This window comes from Melopsittacus undulatus, chromosome 1 (genome assembly GCF_012275295.1).
Source record: "Melopsittacus undulatus isolate bMelUnd1 chromosome 1, bMelUnd1.mat.Z, whole genome shotgun sequence".
NCBI lineage: Eukaryota > Metazoa > Chordata > Aves > Psittaciformes > Psittaculidae > Melopsittacus > Melopsittacus undulatus.
In genome coordinates this window covers 114,288,089-114,303,087 of record NC_047527.1, presented here as the reverse complement: position 1 = coordinate 114,303,087, position 14,999 = coordinate 114,288,089, and positions in this window count along the sequence as shown.

The following is a 14,999-nucleotide window of genomic DNA, read 5'->3' as shown; positions in this document are numbered from 1 at the left end:
TTCAGCAGGACCTTGATGGGCTGGAGAATTGGGCAGAGAGAAAGCTACTGAGGCTCCAGAAGGGCAAGTGTAGGGTCCTGCACTGGAGAGGAAGAAGCCCAAGCACCAGCAGAGGTTGGGGCCTGACCTACTGGAGAGCAATTCAGCTGAGAAGGGGCTGGCAGTATTGGTGGATGAGGAGCTGACCATGAGCCGGCAGTGTGCCCTTGTAGGCAGGGGCGCCAATAGTGTCCCTGGGTGCATCAGGAGGAGTGTGGCAGCTGGTGGAGGGAGGTGATCCTCCCCTCTACTGGACCCTGGTGAGCCCACATCTGGAGTGCTGTGTTCAGTGCTGGGCTCCTCAGTACAAGAAGGTCAAGCAGCTACTGGGGAGTATTATGGGGACCCTACTGGACAGCGCATCAGATCAGAGGATGACTTGTGTAACCTATTCAGGGACCTGCACTGACAACATCATCGAGTCAGATCCCTTTTTTCAAATATTCAAGTTGTTGGAAACTCACACAATATGGACTCCATCTGAAATCATTTATTATGTGAAACACAAGCTCATGACTGTATAATTTCACAGACTGCCAGTGGTAGGGCATTATCTGCAAAAAGCAGCTTGCAGTGATACACATATTAGTGATTATAATCAATAATAACAGCTAGTGTGAGTTAGTAATTTAGCATGGATATGATAAAGTTCTTACCCAATAGGCATCTCTGCTGGGGAGAAAATTGTGATGTAGTCTCCCCTCCTTTTCCTTTCCTAATATTACATGTTTATACTATTTGATTCAGGTTATTGACTCCCCATAACCCTCCCACCATTTGCAGAAGGTTGCATCATTGATTTTCTTATTGCGCATACTCAAGGAAGGGTGTTTTGGCCTGTGGCTGATTGTTTTTGTCTGCCTTTGATACCAGAATCTGTAATGAATGGATTTTAATTAGAAAATAAATTACATTCCTGGAAATTCCCTGGAAGAGTAAATAGTAGTTGTCTGTAATGATATCATACTGGAATTTCTCTTGACACAACTTGGGCCTTGTCATTCTGAGCACGTCTATCAGAATAGTCTGGCTCTGCCCTCTCTGCACCTTTGCATCACTAGCAGAAGACAATGGGAAGGTTCACTTTTTCCTTGGTCTTTTTCAGACTGAATCTAGCTCTCCCGGCCTGTTACAATTTGTGCTCCAAGTGTGCATTAATGAAAATTCTGATCTGCTCTGTATTTCATGGGCATAAATATGTCTGTGATTTCTGTCCTTCCAAGAAATCCTTGTAACCTGAAACAACTTCCATATACACCAGCAGAGATCTTTTAGAATCATGTTATTTGAAATAGAATGTCACGAGATAGCATTCATATGAGTATTCCTGCTTTCTCAAAAACCTTGTCAGAAACTCCAGCTTATTTGTTCCACTGTTTGGAATGTACAGATTATAAATGGGAAATGATTCTTTTCTTTGCATTGCTTTATTTCATGTTATGTTAATATTGTTCCTTACCTACCTTTTATTTCTCAGCTCTCTGCTTTCATTAAAAATTGGGGAAATCAGAATTTCATAATTTGTTGTAAAGTAAAATAAATGTTAGAGAATCACAGAATAGTTCAGGTTGGAGGGACGTCTGGCGATATAGTCCAACCTGCCCTGCTGAAGGGTCAGCGAGAGCAGCTTGCTCAGGACATTGTCCAGTCCAGTTTTGAACATCTCCAGGGATGGATACTCCACATCCTTCTGGCAACTTGTCCCAGTACATGAGGCCCTCATTGTAAAAACATTTTTCTATGATTCTTACAGCTATAGGGGTAGTGTAGAAAAGGTGTAAAACCTCCTGTGAATGCCAGTATGGGCCAGATTGTCACTCAGGAAGCTCAGGACTGAACTTCTCTTGCTTGTCTATTGTCATAAAGTCTTTGCACTCAGTGGCAGACTCCTGCTCTGTAGTGAAGTGCAACACAAACAAGTATCAGAAAGCACTGTTTTTTAAATTTCAAAATGCAGAGCTTTGTGCTTACACCAGAGATGAATGTCTGTAGTTTCAAATTCTCAGTCAGAACAGAGATGGCTTATACTTGCGCCTGTCTTTGGAATGCCAGGACAGAGGGGCATTTCTGTACCCAGGCTGCATATGGAAAGAGTTTTGCCAATTGTGTAAGATGCACTGGACTCTGCAACAAAAAGTGACATCAATAAGTGTTTTATCCCATTCCTTCCACCATAATGCAGCATCAGGTATGCCTGTGCCATTTCTGGAAGAAATTTGTCTAATTTGTCTAATTTGTTCTTTACAGTGCCCAACATAGTACCTGACAGTGAGAGGAAAGCCTTCTCCCTCTCCCTTCGCCACTTTGTTTCCCTTTATGTCCTTTACTCTCCCTATCCCCTCCTCTGTCCTCTGTTCTCTCCTCTCTTTTCCTCACCACTTCTTTGTTCCCTCTCTCCTCTCCTGTTCTTTCTCTCCATGTGATTGAGACAGGAGTGCTCTGTGGGCTGCCTAGCTACTGTCTCTGTTTGCATGTATGCTTGGGTGAAACAATAGGACTTTATTACCTGCGCCATGCAGTGACAGTCTGTGGCCCTAAGGTTACATGACTGCAGTTTCCCTGGGAAATGCCGAATTTCAGACCCCTCTATCCAAAGCAGGCAGTCTAGTTGCCAAGCTGTGGGCAGTCATTTGGGACATGTGTGCCCTCTGTCCCCAGTTTGTGCAAAAAAGAATCACGCGTCAGGAAAATGGAGCTTATGGTGGCCTGGCGATAAGAGCAGCCAGATGGCAGGTGAATTCCTAATTTCCGTATACTCTAAACAAATGAGGGTGGCTTATCTTGTTAGAATATATGATTCCAAAGAAAACCTTGAAGTTACACTGGCACAGGGACCCGGAACTAACATGTTTATTCAAATTGAAGCTCTGTTTTACCTTGTTTTGGAGCGCACAGTGATCCTGTGAAATTTCCGTCCTCTGAGCACTGGCAGGATGAAAGGATGCTGCTCCTCTCCTTGATTATGAGACTGGTATTTGCTGTGAATATGGTAACCTGAGGCATTATATAGGAGGGGACAATGTCAACAGAGGCAGCCATGTTGTGCAAGAAGCTGCCACTGACTTACATGTCTCTGAGCTGTCAATATGTGTTAAGCATGTTCTGAGGCCATCTCTGTGTAATGCCTGGATTTTCTGCATCCATTTGAGTTTTCTTTTTTATTTTTCAGGAAGAATGAAGTTGCATGGGCATTTTAAATGTCTGAGTGATACACTGTTTCTGTTGTACATTATAGAGATGGGCAGAATTTCAGCTTATCAGTACAGGGTAACAAAAAGGCAAGGTGAGCTGCCAGATTTTATTACTCCATCAATATTTCTCTCCAAGCTGACATAAAGAGAAATTCCTATCTTCACTATGATTTCAGAATCATGAGATTTTTCCATGGCAGCCACTCTAAATTATAGTTTTAAAACCCTGGAGTGCTATGAACGTGAAGTAACCTGAGTTTACTGAAGAACTTAATCCACTTTTGTACTCATACTGCCTTAGAAAAGGAAGCATACCATTTCACTTTCCTTAATGCGTATAAATGATTTCACAACTTACTTCCATGAGAAAGGTAAGAAGTTTGCCTCTTTAATCAATGGTTTATTAATAAGGAGTATGGTGTCCTTGTAGGCTGTGCTTTTGTCACATACTTGTTTATAAGCTTCCCCTTGAAAAGGTTAGTCAGGTCTTGAAGGTTTTCAGGAACTGTAAGTGCATGTTATTTATGGAGAAAAACTGCAGAGTGAAACTACAGTGCCTCTCTCTTGCTCTGGATGAGATCATCCAATGTCTGGCCTTTGCTTGTGATTTTTTGAAACACTAGCTTATTATTTTGAATGCTTATGCATCAGAGAATACTGATCTGAGAACAAACTTTGAGCTCAGATACACCACAAAGACATCAAAGGGGCTAACATAAGCATTTATTCTGTTATTCATATATTGGGTGACCTTTCATAGCTCTCCGCATTTCATTTATGGGAAGGTTATTTTATACATCCCTGAGATGGAAAGTTTCTGCCAGCCACACAAGCAACGTAATTATTGCCCTTCTGCACTAGGGCTTCTGTGCCAAAAGGACATTACAGAAGTTATTTCCTTCTCAGGTCAATCCAGAATTTCCTGGCATTTACCTTTATTTGTTATGGGTGTGATATCAGAGTAATATAATTTTCTGTTACAAAAAGGGAACATGGAACTGTATGAAGTCTGTTTGTGTGGCTCTATCTGTGACTACATAATTTTATTCGTATGTGGATTTAAACTTTTCTGGGGACCCAGAATATTTGCAGAAATGTCAGTAGCTGTGTAACCTGCTTTATATATAATATATATAAGGAAACCTGTAGCGACTTTCAGCTTCTTGAATTCCTGTCAGCTTGGGAGAGCATTGCCTAGAATGATGACATATCACACAGAGACTGTAAATCCTTGGAAAAAGACCTCTTTGGTCCCTGAGTAATGCCAGCCATGTTACATAGCGCTTCTCATAAATGAACTAGAGTGCATCCTGATGCCACCTTGGTTTTCCCTGGTACCTTCGTCTTTCTTCACCCTTTTCTTTTTCTTCACCTACTGCAATAATTGTTCAGGTAAATCACTCCTGTTCAGTTAGCAGTCTTCCCAGATTACTAATTGTAAGACATGAATATAATCCTGGCCTTCTTCCTTTTCATTTCTCTTTCTTGGATAGGAATTATCCTCTAACTAATATAGAGTGGGTGGACAATTCTAGGTAAAGATGCTTCAGTTTATGTGTGCTACATTTAGTAATTAAATCTACAGCAGATTCCCTCCTCACAGTTCATGTGCCTGTTATTTCCATAAAGTCTGTTTAGAAAAACAATTCATTGTAAAGGACTGTTCTGACAATAAAGCAAAAGTTAGACTCTACAGTCTCATCTGGGTCATTTTAAGATTACAGGATTACAGAAACAAGTTTTACAAAGAGCAAAGCTGCCAGATCCAGAGAGCAGTGGTCAATGGTTCAATGTCTGGATGGAGATCAGTGATCAGACTGATACCCTGGTGTCAGTCAGGGTTCTATACTGGAACCAGTCCTGTTTAATATGTTCATCACAACAGACAGTGGGATCAATTGCACCCTCAGCAACTCTGCAGATGACACCAAGCTGATGCAGCTGACATGCTCGAAGGGACCTGGACAAGCTTGACAAATGGACTCATGTGAACCTCATAAAGCCCAACAAAGCCAAGTGCAAGGCCCTCCACCTGGGTTGGGGTAACCCCCAGTATTATTAAAGGCTGGGGTATGGGGGGGAGGGATTGAGAGAAACTCTGTGGAGAAGGAGTTGGAGCTACTGGTGGATGAAAAAGAACACGGACCAGCAGTGTGCGCTTGCAGTCCAGAAAGACAGCTGAATCCTGGGCTGCATCAAAAGGAGCATGGCCAGCAGGTCACTGGAAGTGATTCTGCCCCTGTACTCCACTTTCATGATACCCTGCCAGGAGTACTGCAAGTGGCTCTGTAGTCCTCAGCAGAGGAAAGACATGGACCTGTTGGAATGGGTCCAGAGAAGGATCACAAAAATGATCAGAAGGCTGGAGCACCTCTCCTATAAAGAAAGGTTGAGAGTTTGGGTTGTTCAGGCTGGAGAATAGAAGGTTCCAGGAAGACCTTATTGTGGCCTTTCAATACTTACAGGGGGCTTGCAAGAAAGAAGAGATTTTTAGCAGGGCCTGTTGTGATATGACAAGGGGTAATGGTTTTGAACTGAAAGAAGGGAGATTTAGATCAGATATAAAGAAGAAATTTTTTATGATGCTGGTGGTAAAAAACTGGAACAGGTTGCCCAGAGAGGTTATAGATGCCCCATCCCTGGAAACATTCAAGGTTGCACGAATGTCTGAGCAATCTGATGTAGTTGAAGGTGCCTCTGTTCATTGCATGGTAGTTGAATTAGATGCCCTTTAAAGGTCCCTTCCAACCAAAATTACTCTATTATTCTATTTGAATTCCCTCTGAGGTCTCATGCATTATTGTGAGTGGGCTGAGTTAAAAATATCAGTAAACAGAAGACCAATAAACTAACCCATTCTTCCTTTTTGGGGAGGTCTGCATAATGATGTGGAACAGAACTTCAACAGGCAGGCAGACCAAAGGAGTGATTAGTTTTGTTACAACAGTACATTATTGCTCCTCTCCCAAAGTCTCCTTGAACATTTATAACTCCCCGTCTTCCTTCCTCAGCTTTGTGATGGCCCTCTAGGAGAATTCTTGTCATGTGAGAAAGGCAAGATAATGTAACTCTGGTGGGGAGTGCCCTGCTGAGGGATAAGCAAAGTAAACCTCTTAATGGCAAAATTATGTCAAGTATGCATCATCTTCTTTATGCTTCCATTTGAGCAACATAGAATCATAGAATAGTTAGGGTTGGAAAGGACCTGAAGATCATGTAGTTCCAACACCCCTGCCATGGGCAGGGGCACCTCACACTAAACAATGTCACTCAAGATTCCATCCAGTCATGACAGATCATGGTATGTGTCTCTGTATGGGACCTTCTCTGTGATCTTGGAGGTTTAAATGGGCTTTTTGTTTCCTCTTCAGTTTTGGTCATTCAGGAAAATACGTGGGTGCTGAATATTGGAAAATTATCATTTTTAGGCTAATTTTCTATGACAAATTGTCAAGAAATGCTATTTCATTTGGCACTCTGAACCTTTACTACAGCTTTCAGAAAAAGTTACATATAGTTTGAACTTGCTCAGTCTTTCAGTATAATAAATAAAAGTAATAAACTGATTCTTCAGTATAACCTTTTTTATGTCACTTCAGTATAAAGTCTGTAATTACAGTCATAGGCAATAGTAAGTTTATGACATTTTGCACTTTATACCAGGTCTATCAGCACTGAGTATTATGAATGTTTTGGAAGGCTGTGCCCCACAGAATTTGTAACTGGAATACGGTATAACTTTATTTTACCTTCAAAAAGAAACATTTTTATACAGGCCTTCAAGGCAGCATAACCTGATTTCTTAGTGTTTTTTGGGTGCAGCATAGTCTTTGCCTTCAGTCCCAGCCCCTGATGCACCTGTAACCATGCACTGGTTCAGAAAAAGCCCCACCACAGACTGAAAATAAAAACTGCAGGTGAATTTTTGACACCATGGGAAGCCACAGGCTCTTCTATGTGGTATATATACTGTATAGAAAGACACTGGTATCAGCTGAAATCTGAGCCATAAGAGGATTCATGTTTCTAAACAAAGACAGAAGTTGAATTTGCAGAACTGCTTCATCTTTTGCCTGAGACTCCTTGATCACCCACTTCAGAATGATTGCCAAGCTATACGTACAAACAGGTAGGCACCTAGGTCTTCCCCTTTGCTATTTATCTCAAGACTGCATGCAGCCTTTTGCTTACCCATCTTTCTTCTATCCAAAAGCCCTTATGCCCTGTGGAAAACCTTTGGCTGTATTGGTGCATGCAGTATCAGGTTGTATTGTGGGTCTTACCAGTCATGAAGAAAAATTACTTTCTGGATTTGCCATGGTAGCAGGAATTGAGCTCTGCAGTTTCAGATTATGGTGGGCACAGCTGGGCCATTTCTGTTCTACTGTCTACTCTGGAAATCTAGCACAGAGAGATATTTCTTTACTGTGGTCCACTCCTGAAAAGTGTTGACTTTGACCATTGTTAGACCCATCATAGCATCAGAAGGGACTTTGGTCCTTGTTGCTTCACAGTCCGTTCTTCTGCCACAGGATAGGACAAACTTTGCTTATCTCATTTCTGAAGAAATCAGAAGTTACTACTGCTAGCCTTTTCTTGAAAACTGCAGTGAGGGAGATGGGCACTCCTCTTTTGGGTTCTCATCCAGGTGAATGTCACAGTTTAACCTCAGCCAGCAGCCAAGCATCACACGACTGTTCACTTGCCACTGGTGGGCCGGCAGGGAGAATTGGAAGGGTAAAAGTGAGAAAGAAACTTGTGGGTTGAGGTGAAGAGTTTAATGATTAAAAAGATATTTTCAAAATGTAAGAAAAAAAAGGGGGGGGGGGAGGAAAACATAACCCAAGAAAAGCAGGCAATGCGAATGAAACTGCTTGCTCATCAACTACTGACCTATGCCCAGCCAGAACTTGGGAAGTGACCTCCCCATTAACATCCTCTCAATCTTATTGCCAAGCATAACATTATACAGTATGGGATATCCCTTTGATTAGTTGGGGTCAGCTGTCCTGGCTGTGTCCCCTTCCAGCTTCTTGTGCACCCCTAGCCTCCTTGCTGATGCAACAGTGTGAGGAGCAGAAAACACCTTGACCCTTTTTAAGTGCTGTTCAGCAATAACTAAAACATCCCTGTGTTACGAACACTGCTTCCAGCTTAAATCTAAAACATAGCCCCTTACAAGCTACTATGAAGAAATTTAACTTTATCTTACCCAAAACCAGTGCAGTGAATGGGGAATTTCTGGAGGAATTGCTCCCTAACCCTATACCATTTGCACAGAGCTTCTCTGTGTAAGGGGCAGAAAAACATAATTGTGCCTTCCACTTTAGGCCCTAACACAACAGAAATTTCCAAACATTCCCAGCACCATCTGAATTCTGTTGTGAGACACCAGTTGATTCTAGTGGGAGAAAGAAAGTTAAATCAGCCTTTGGAACTTGTGTCCTTTTGATCTTGTTAGCTAAAAAGAACTGTGGATTAACAAGGAAGACTATAGCCAGAAAGAAGCATAAACTGTTATTGTGGTTTAACCCCAGCCAGCAACTATGCACCATACAGCTACTCACTCACCACCAGTGGGATGGAGGAGAGAAACAGAAGAGTAATCTGAAGGGTAGAAGTGAGAAAACTCGTGGGTTGAGATGAAAGCAGTTTAATAGGTAAAGATAAAGCTGCATGCATAGGCAAAGTGAAACAAGGAATTAACTCACCACTTCCAATGGGCAGACAGGTGTTCAGCCATCTCCAGGAAAGCAGGGCTCCATAACATGTCATGGTTACTTGGGAAGAAAAATGCCATCATTCCAAACATCTCCCCCTTCTTTATTCAGCTTTATATGCTGAGCATGATGTCATATGATATGGAATATACCTTTGGTATTTTTGTCTGCTCAGCAATAACGAAAACAATGTGTTATCAATGCTGTTTTCAGCACAAGTCCAAAACATCACCCCGTACTAGCTGCTATGAAGAAAATTAACTCTATTCCAGTCAAAACCAGCATATTGTCCACCTTTATTCCATACTATTTATATTATGTTCAAGGTCATGCTGGATGGGGCTTTGCACAACTTGGTCTAGTGGAAGGTGTCCTTGCCTGTGGCAGAGAAGTTGGAGCTAGATGGTCTAGAAGGTCCCTCCCAACCCACGCATTCTATGATTCTGTGTTCAGGTCTCACAGTCTCCAGTACATTCTCACTACCCACCCTTACCCCCTTCCCATCCTTTGATATAGTACACATATATCATTCCCTTAGTCTATGGACCACCCCTGCAAAATGTCTGTAAAATGTCTATAAATGTCCACAAAATGTCCACTGAGTTCATTTAGTCCATGACTTTGGGCTCCGTCTGTTGTAATGGTCACTCAGGACAGGAGAGGTTGTGTGTCACATAGAGTTACTGGGCACCAAAGCCAGCTCACATTGGGTCACTGCTGCATTTCTACTGTTTCCTGCAGGGCTTGTCTTCCACTGGCTCCAGTGGTTCCTGCTATAGTAATTCCTGTAACATACAAATCAGGCCCTGGGTTACAACAATTTAAAGGTATTTCAATTACAGTCTCCACCCCTGGTCGCTTTGGGCCATTTTATAGGATTTAACTTTGCAATTAAATCCTCCCCTTGCCCTCGCTCTGGCTTGAACTTACACACAGACTGCAGTTCCTTAGGGGTGCACCTGCTCCAAGTGGAGCCTTCTCAATGAGCCACAGTCTCTTCAGGATTATTCCTGCTGTGATGTAGACTTACCCACAATCACAGTCACTCTGAGGGGCACCATGTTCCATCATGGCCTTCTCCGTGGACCATGATGTCTTTGAAGATATACCTGCTCCAGCATGGCCTCACACACAGCCACAGTTCCTTCAGAAATAAACCTGCTCCAACATAGCCTTACCTATGGCTGCAGTCCCTCCAAGGGTGAATCAGCTACTAATGCTTCATGGTGTACCTGCTGCAACATGGACTTATCCACAGCCAGACACTTCGAGGTTTACCTTTTCCAGCATGTACTTATCCTTGGGCCACAATCCCTTCAGATGTATGTCTGAGGCATAGATGTAACCGTGGCCACAGATACTTCAGGGTGTCCTGCTCCCTCTGACTCGAGTTGACACTGGAGTTACAGCCTGTCCAGTACAGCAGCACAGAAAGATCAGTGATGCCCTGGCCATCTGCCACCCCAGGAGCAACACCACTGCCGTTATCAGAATGTTCCCAAGCACAGCAGAGTAAGATGATCAGCAGTACAGCATTACAGCAAGGACCGAAAGCAAAATAACAAACAACCACTAATGAGCACTAGACTCCAATATACAGTGAGGCAAGCAAGCTGCACGGCAAGCACAGGAGCCTGCCAACTGGTAGCTGAATAGCAATAACAGCTGTAAAGTCAGTCTGGCACATTATAATAAAATCTGACGTTATTGTGAACCCTTTGATGGCCACATTGGGTGCCAAAAAGGACTGTTGTGGTTTAATCCCAGCCGGCAACTGAGCATTACCCAGCCACTTGCTCATTCCCCACCAGTGGGAGGGTGAGAGAATCAGAAGGGTAAGAGTGAAAAAATTTGTGGGATGAGATGGAGACAGTTTAATAAGTAAATCAAAAGCTGCATGCACAAGCAAAGCAAGAAAAGGAATTTGTAGAATCATAGAATAGTTAGGCTTTGACAGGACCTTAAGATCACCTAGTTCCAATCCCCCTTGCCATGGGCAGGGATGCCTCATAGAATCATAGAATAGTTAGGGTTGTCCAAGGCTCTGTTCAGCCTGGTCTTGAATGCTGTCAGGGATGGAGGATTCACAAGTTCCCTGGGCAACCCATTCCAGTGCCTCACCACCCTAACAGTAAAGAACCTCTTACTTATATCTAAGCTGAACTTCCCCTGTTTAAATTTGAACCCATAACCTTTTGTTCTATAGCTACAGCCCCTAATGAACAGTCCCTCCCCAGCATCCCTGTAAGCCCCCTTCAGATACTGGAAGGCTGCTATGAGGTCTCCACGCAGCCTTCTCTTCTCCAGGCTGAACAGCCCCAACTTTCTCAGCCTGTCTTAATATGGGAGGTGCTCCAGCCCCCTGATCATCCTCATGGTTCTCCTCTGGACTTGCTCCAACAGTTCCATGTCCTTCTTAGGTTGAGGACACCAGAACAGTGCTCCAAGTGGGGTTTCACAAAAACAGAAAAGAGGAACATTCACCACTCTCATGGTTAGGCAGGTGTTCAGCCATACCCAAGAAAGAAGGGCTCCATCATGCGTAAGAGTTACTTGGGAAGACAAACACTATCACTTGAAATGTCCCCACCTTCATTCTTCTTCTAGGATCAATGAAGACTACAGAGTGCCCCGCAAGGCAGGGGAAAAACATTAGTGTCCAGATCATCTTCTTGTCTATCCTGCTGGTTAGTGAAATGGGGACAGCCAAAAGCAGATGGATAGTGCAGGTCAGTGACTGGCCTCATGGCTGGTATCGTCAAGAACGTTTTGGTTTTTATGACAGTTGCTAGTGCTTCCATGACTGTAGACTGATATGGAGGGATGGGATCCACCTGACTAGAAGGGGCAAGAGAATCTTTGGGCACAGGCTGGCCAATTTGGCTAGATGGGCTTTAAAATAAAGGACTCAAGGGTTGGTGTCCAGAGGAAAATAAACAGGATGAACTGGAAATCTATGTGCGGTCACAGGGTCAGGTTCTCACTGCAATTATTGAGTCATGGTGGGAGAGCTCACATAACTGGAATGCTGTCTTGGCTGGCCATGTATGCTTAGAAAGGACAGGTTAGGGAGATGAGTGGTGAAGTTGCTCTCTCGTGGTGGAGAGTACCTGGAATGCATCGAGCTCTGCCCAGGGACAGATGAACGGCTTGATAGTCTATGGGTGAGAATTAAGAGACATGCTAATAGGGGGGACACTGTTGTGGGTGTTCATTATGGGCCAGCTGACCAGGAGGAGCAGGTTGATGAGGTCTTCTATGGGCAGCTGGAAATGGCCTCACAGGCCCTGGTTGTCATCCTGAGGGACTTGAACCACACAGATGTCTGTTGGAGGGATAACACGGCCCAGCACAGGCAGCCCAGGAAGTTCCTGCATATCACTGAAGACAACTTTGTGACACAAGTGGTGGCGGAGCCAAGGGGGACAGGGGTGTTGCTGGACTTTGAACTTCCAAGCAGGAAGGATTGGTTGAAGATGTAAAGGTTGGGGGCAGCCTTGGCTGTAGCGATCATGAGATGGTGGAACTCAGGATCCTGTGTGAGGGAAGCAAAGTAGGTAGAAAGTTGGGTTAGGGATAGATTAGACAAACTTAACATCCCTAAATCCAATGGCATTGATGGGTTGGGTGCACCCACGGGTGCTGAGGGAGCTGGCAGGCTGGAGGAGCTGGCTGGAGAGCTGCTGAGGGAGCTGGCTCTGCTTCTTTCCATCATCTTTGAAATATCCTGGAGAGCGGGAGAGGTGTCTAATCATAGAATCATACAATAGTTAGGGTTGGAAAGGACGTTAAGGTCACCTAGTTACAGCCCCTGTGCCATGGGCAGGGACACCTCACACTAAACCATGCCACCCAAGGCTCTGTACAACCTGTTCTTGAACACTGCCAGGGATGGAGCATTCACAACTTCCTTGGGCAGTCCATTCCAGTGCCTCACCACCCTCACAGTAAAGAACTTCCTCCTTATATCCAGTCTAAACTTCCCCTAAGTTTTAACCCGTTACCCCTTGTCCTATCACTACAGTCCCTAGTGAAGAGTCCCTCCCCAGCATCCCTATAGTCCCCCTTCAGATACTAGAAGGCAGCTATGAGGTCTCCATGCAGCCTTCTCCATGCTGAACAGCCCCAACTTTCTCAGCCTGTCTTCATATGGGATGTGCCTCATCTCCTTGATCATCCTCGTGGCCCTCCTCTGGACATGTTCCAACAGCTTCGTGTCTTTCTTAGGTTGAGGACACCAGAACTGCACACAATACTCCAAGTGAGGCCTCACGAGAGCAGAGTAGAGGGGCAGGATCACCTCCTTTGCCCTGCTGGTCATGCTCCTTTTGATGCAGCCCAGGATGTGGTTGGCTTTCTGGGCTGCAAGCGCACACTGAAGCTGGCTTATATTAAATTTCTCATCAACCAACACCCCCAAGTCCTTCTCCACAGGGCTTCTCTGAATCTCTTCTCTGCCCAATCTGTAGCTGTGCCTGGGATTGCTCCGACCCAGGTGTAGGACCTTGCACTTGGCATGGTTGAACTTCATGAGGTTGGCATCAGCCCACCTCACAAGTGTGTCAAGGTCCCTCTGAATGGCATTCCTTCCGTCCAGCCTATCAACAGAACCACACAGCTTGGTGTCATAGGCAAACTTGCTGAGGGCACACTCAATTTCATTGTCCATGTCACCGACAAAGATGTTGAACAAGACCGGTCCCAACACTGATCCCTGAGGGACACCACTCGTTACTGATCTCCAGCTGGACATTGAACCATTGACCACAACTCTTTGCGTGTGGTCATCCAGCCAGTTCTTTACCCATCGAGTGGTCCACCTATCAAATTGATGTCTCTCTAATTTAGAGACAAGGATGTCATGTGGGACAGTGTCAAATGCTTTGTACAAGGCCAGGTAGATGACATCAACTTCTCTACCCCATCCATCATTTTTGTAGCCCCATCATAGAAGACCACCAAATTGGCCAGGCAGGATTTCCCTTAGTGAAGCCATGCTGGCTGTCACCAAACACCTTGTTGTTTTTCATGTGCCCTAGCATGCCTTCCAGGAGAATCTGCTCCAAGATTTTGCCAGGCACAGAGGTGAGACTGACTGGTCTGTAGTTCCCTGGGTCATCCATTTTCCCCTTCTTGAGAATGGAGGTTATATTTCCCTTTTTCCAGTCATTGGGAACTTCACCTGACTGCCATGATTTTTCAAATACAATGGACAGTGGCTTAGCGACTTCATTCGCCAGCTCCTTTGGGACCCGTTGATGGATTTCATCAGGTCCCATGGACTTGTGTATGTTCAGGTTCTTAGGATGGTCTCAGATCTGATCCTCTCGTACAGTGGGCCCAAGGTCTTCATTCTCACAGTCCCTGTGTCTGCTTTCCAAGACTTGGTTGGTGTGGTCAGAGCCTTTGCCAGTGAAGACCAAGGCAAAGAAGTCATTCAGAACCTCAGCCTTCTCCAAATCCAGGGTAGCCAGTTCTCCTGATAGCTTCTGGAGGGGGCCTATGTTGTCCCTAGTCCATCTTTTATTCGCTATGTACTTATAGAAGCTCTTCCTCTTATCTTTCACATCCCTTGCCAAATTTAGTTCTAACTGGGCCTTAGCTTTCCTAACCTGGTTCCTAGCTTCCTGGACAATATTCCTGTATTCTTCCCACGTCACCTGTTCTCACTTCCACTTTATATAAACTTCTTTTTTCCTTCTAATTTTCCCCAGCAGCTCCTCATCCATCCAAGGAGGTCTCCTGGCCCTCCTGCTGCACTTCCTTCTAGTTGGGATGCAACACTCCTGAGCTTGTAGCAGGTGATCCTTGAATATCAACCAGCAAAAGGTTAAGCATGTCACCTGTCCTTGTTGGCTCCTCTATTACTTGCAAGAAGAAGTTGTCTTCCACACAACTGAAGAACCTATTGGATTGCTTGTGCCGCACTGTACCATCCCTTCAACAGATATCAGGATGGTTGAAGTCTCCTATGAGGACAGGGCCTGCGAGTGTGAGGCTGCTCCTATCTGTCTATAGAGCGCTTCATCCACAGAGTCCTCTTGATCAG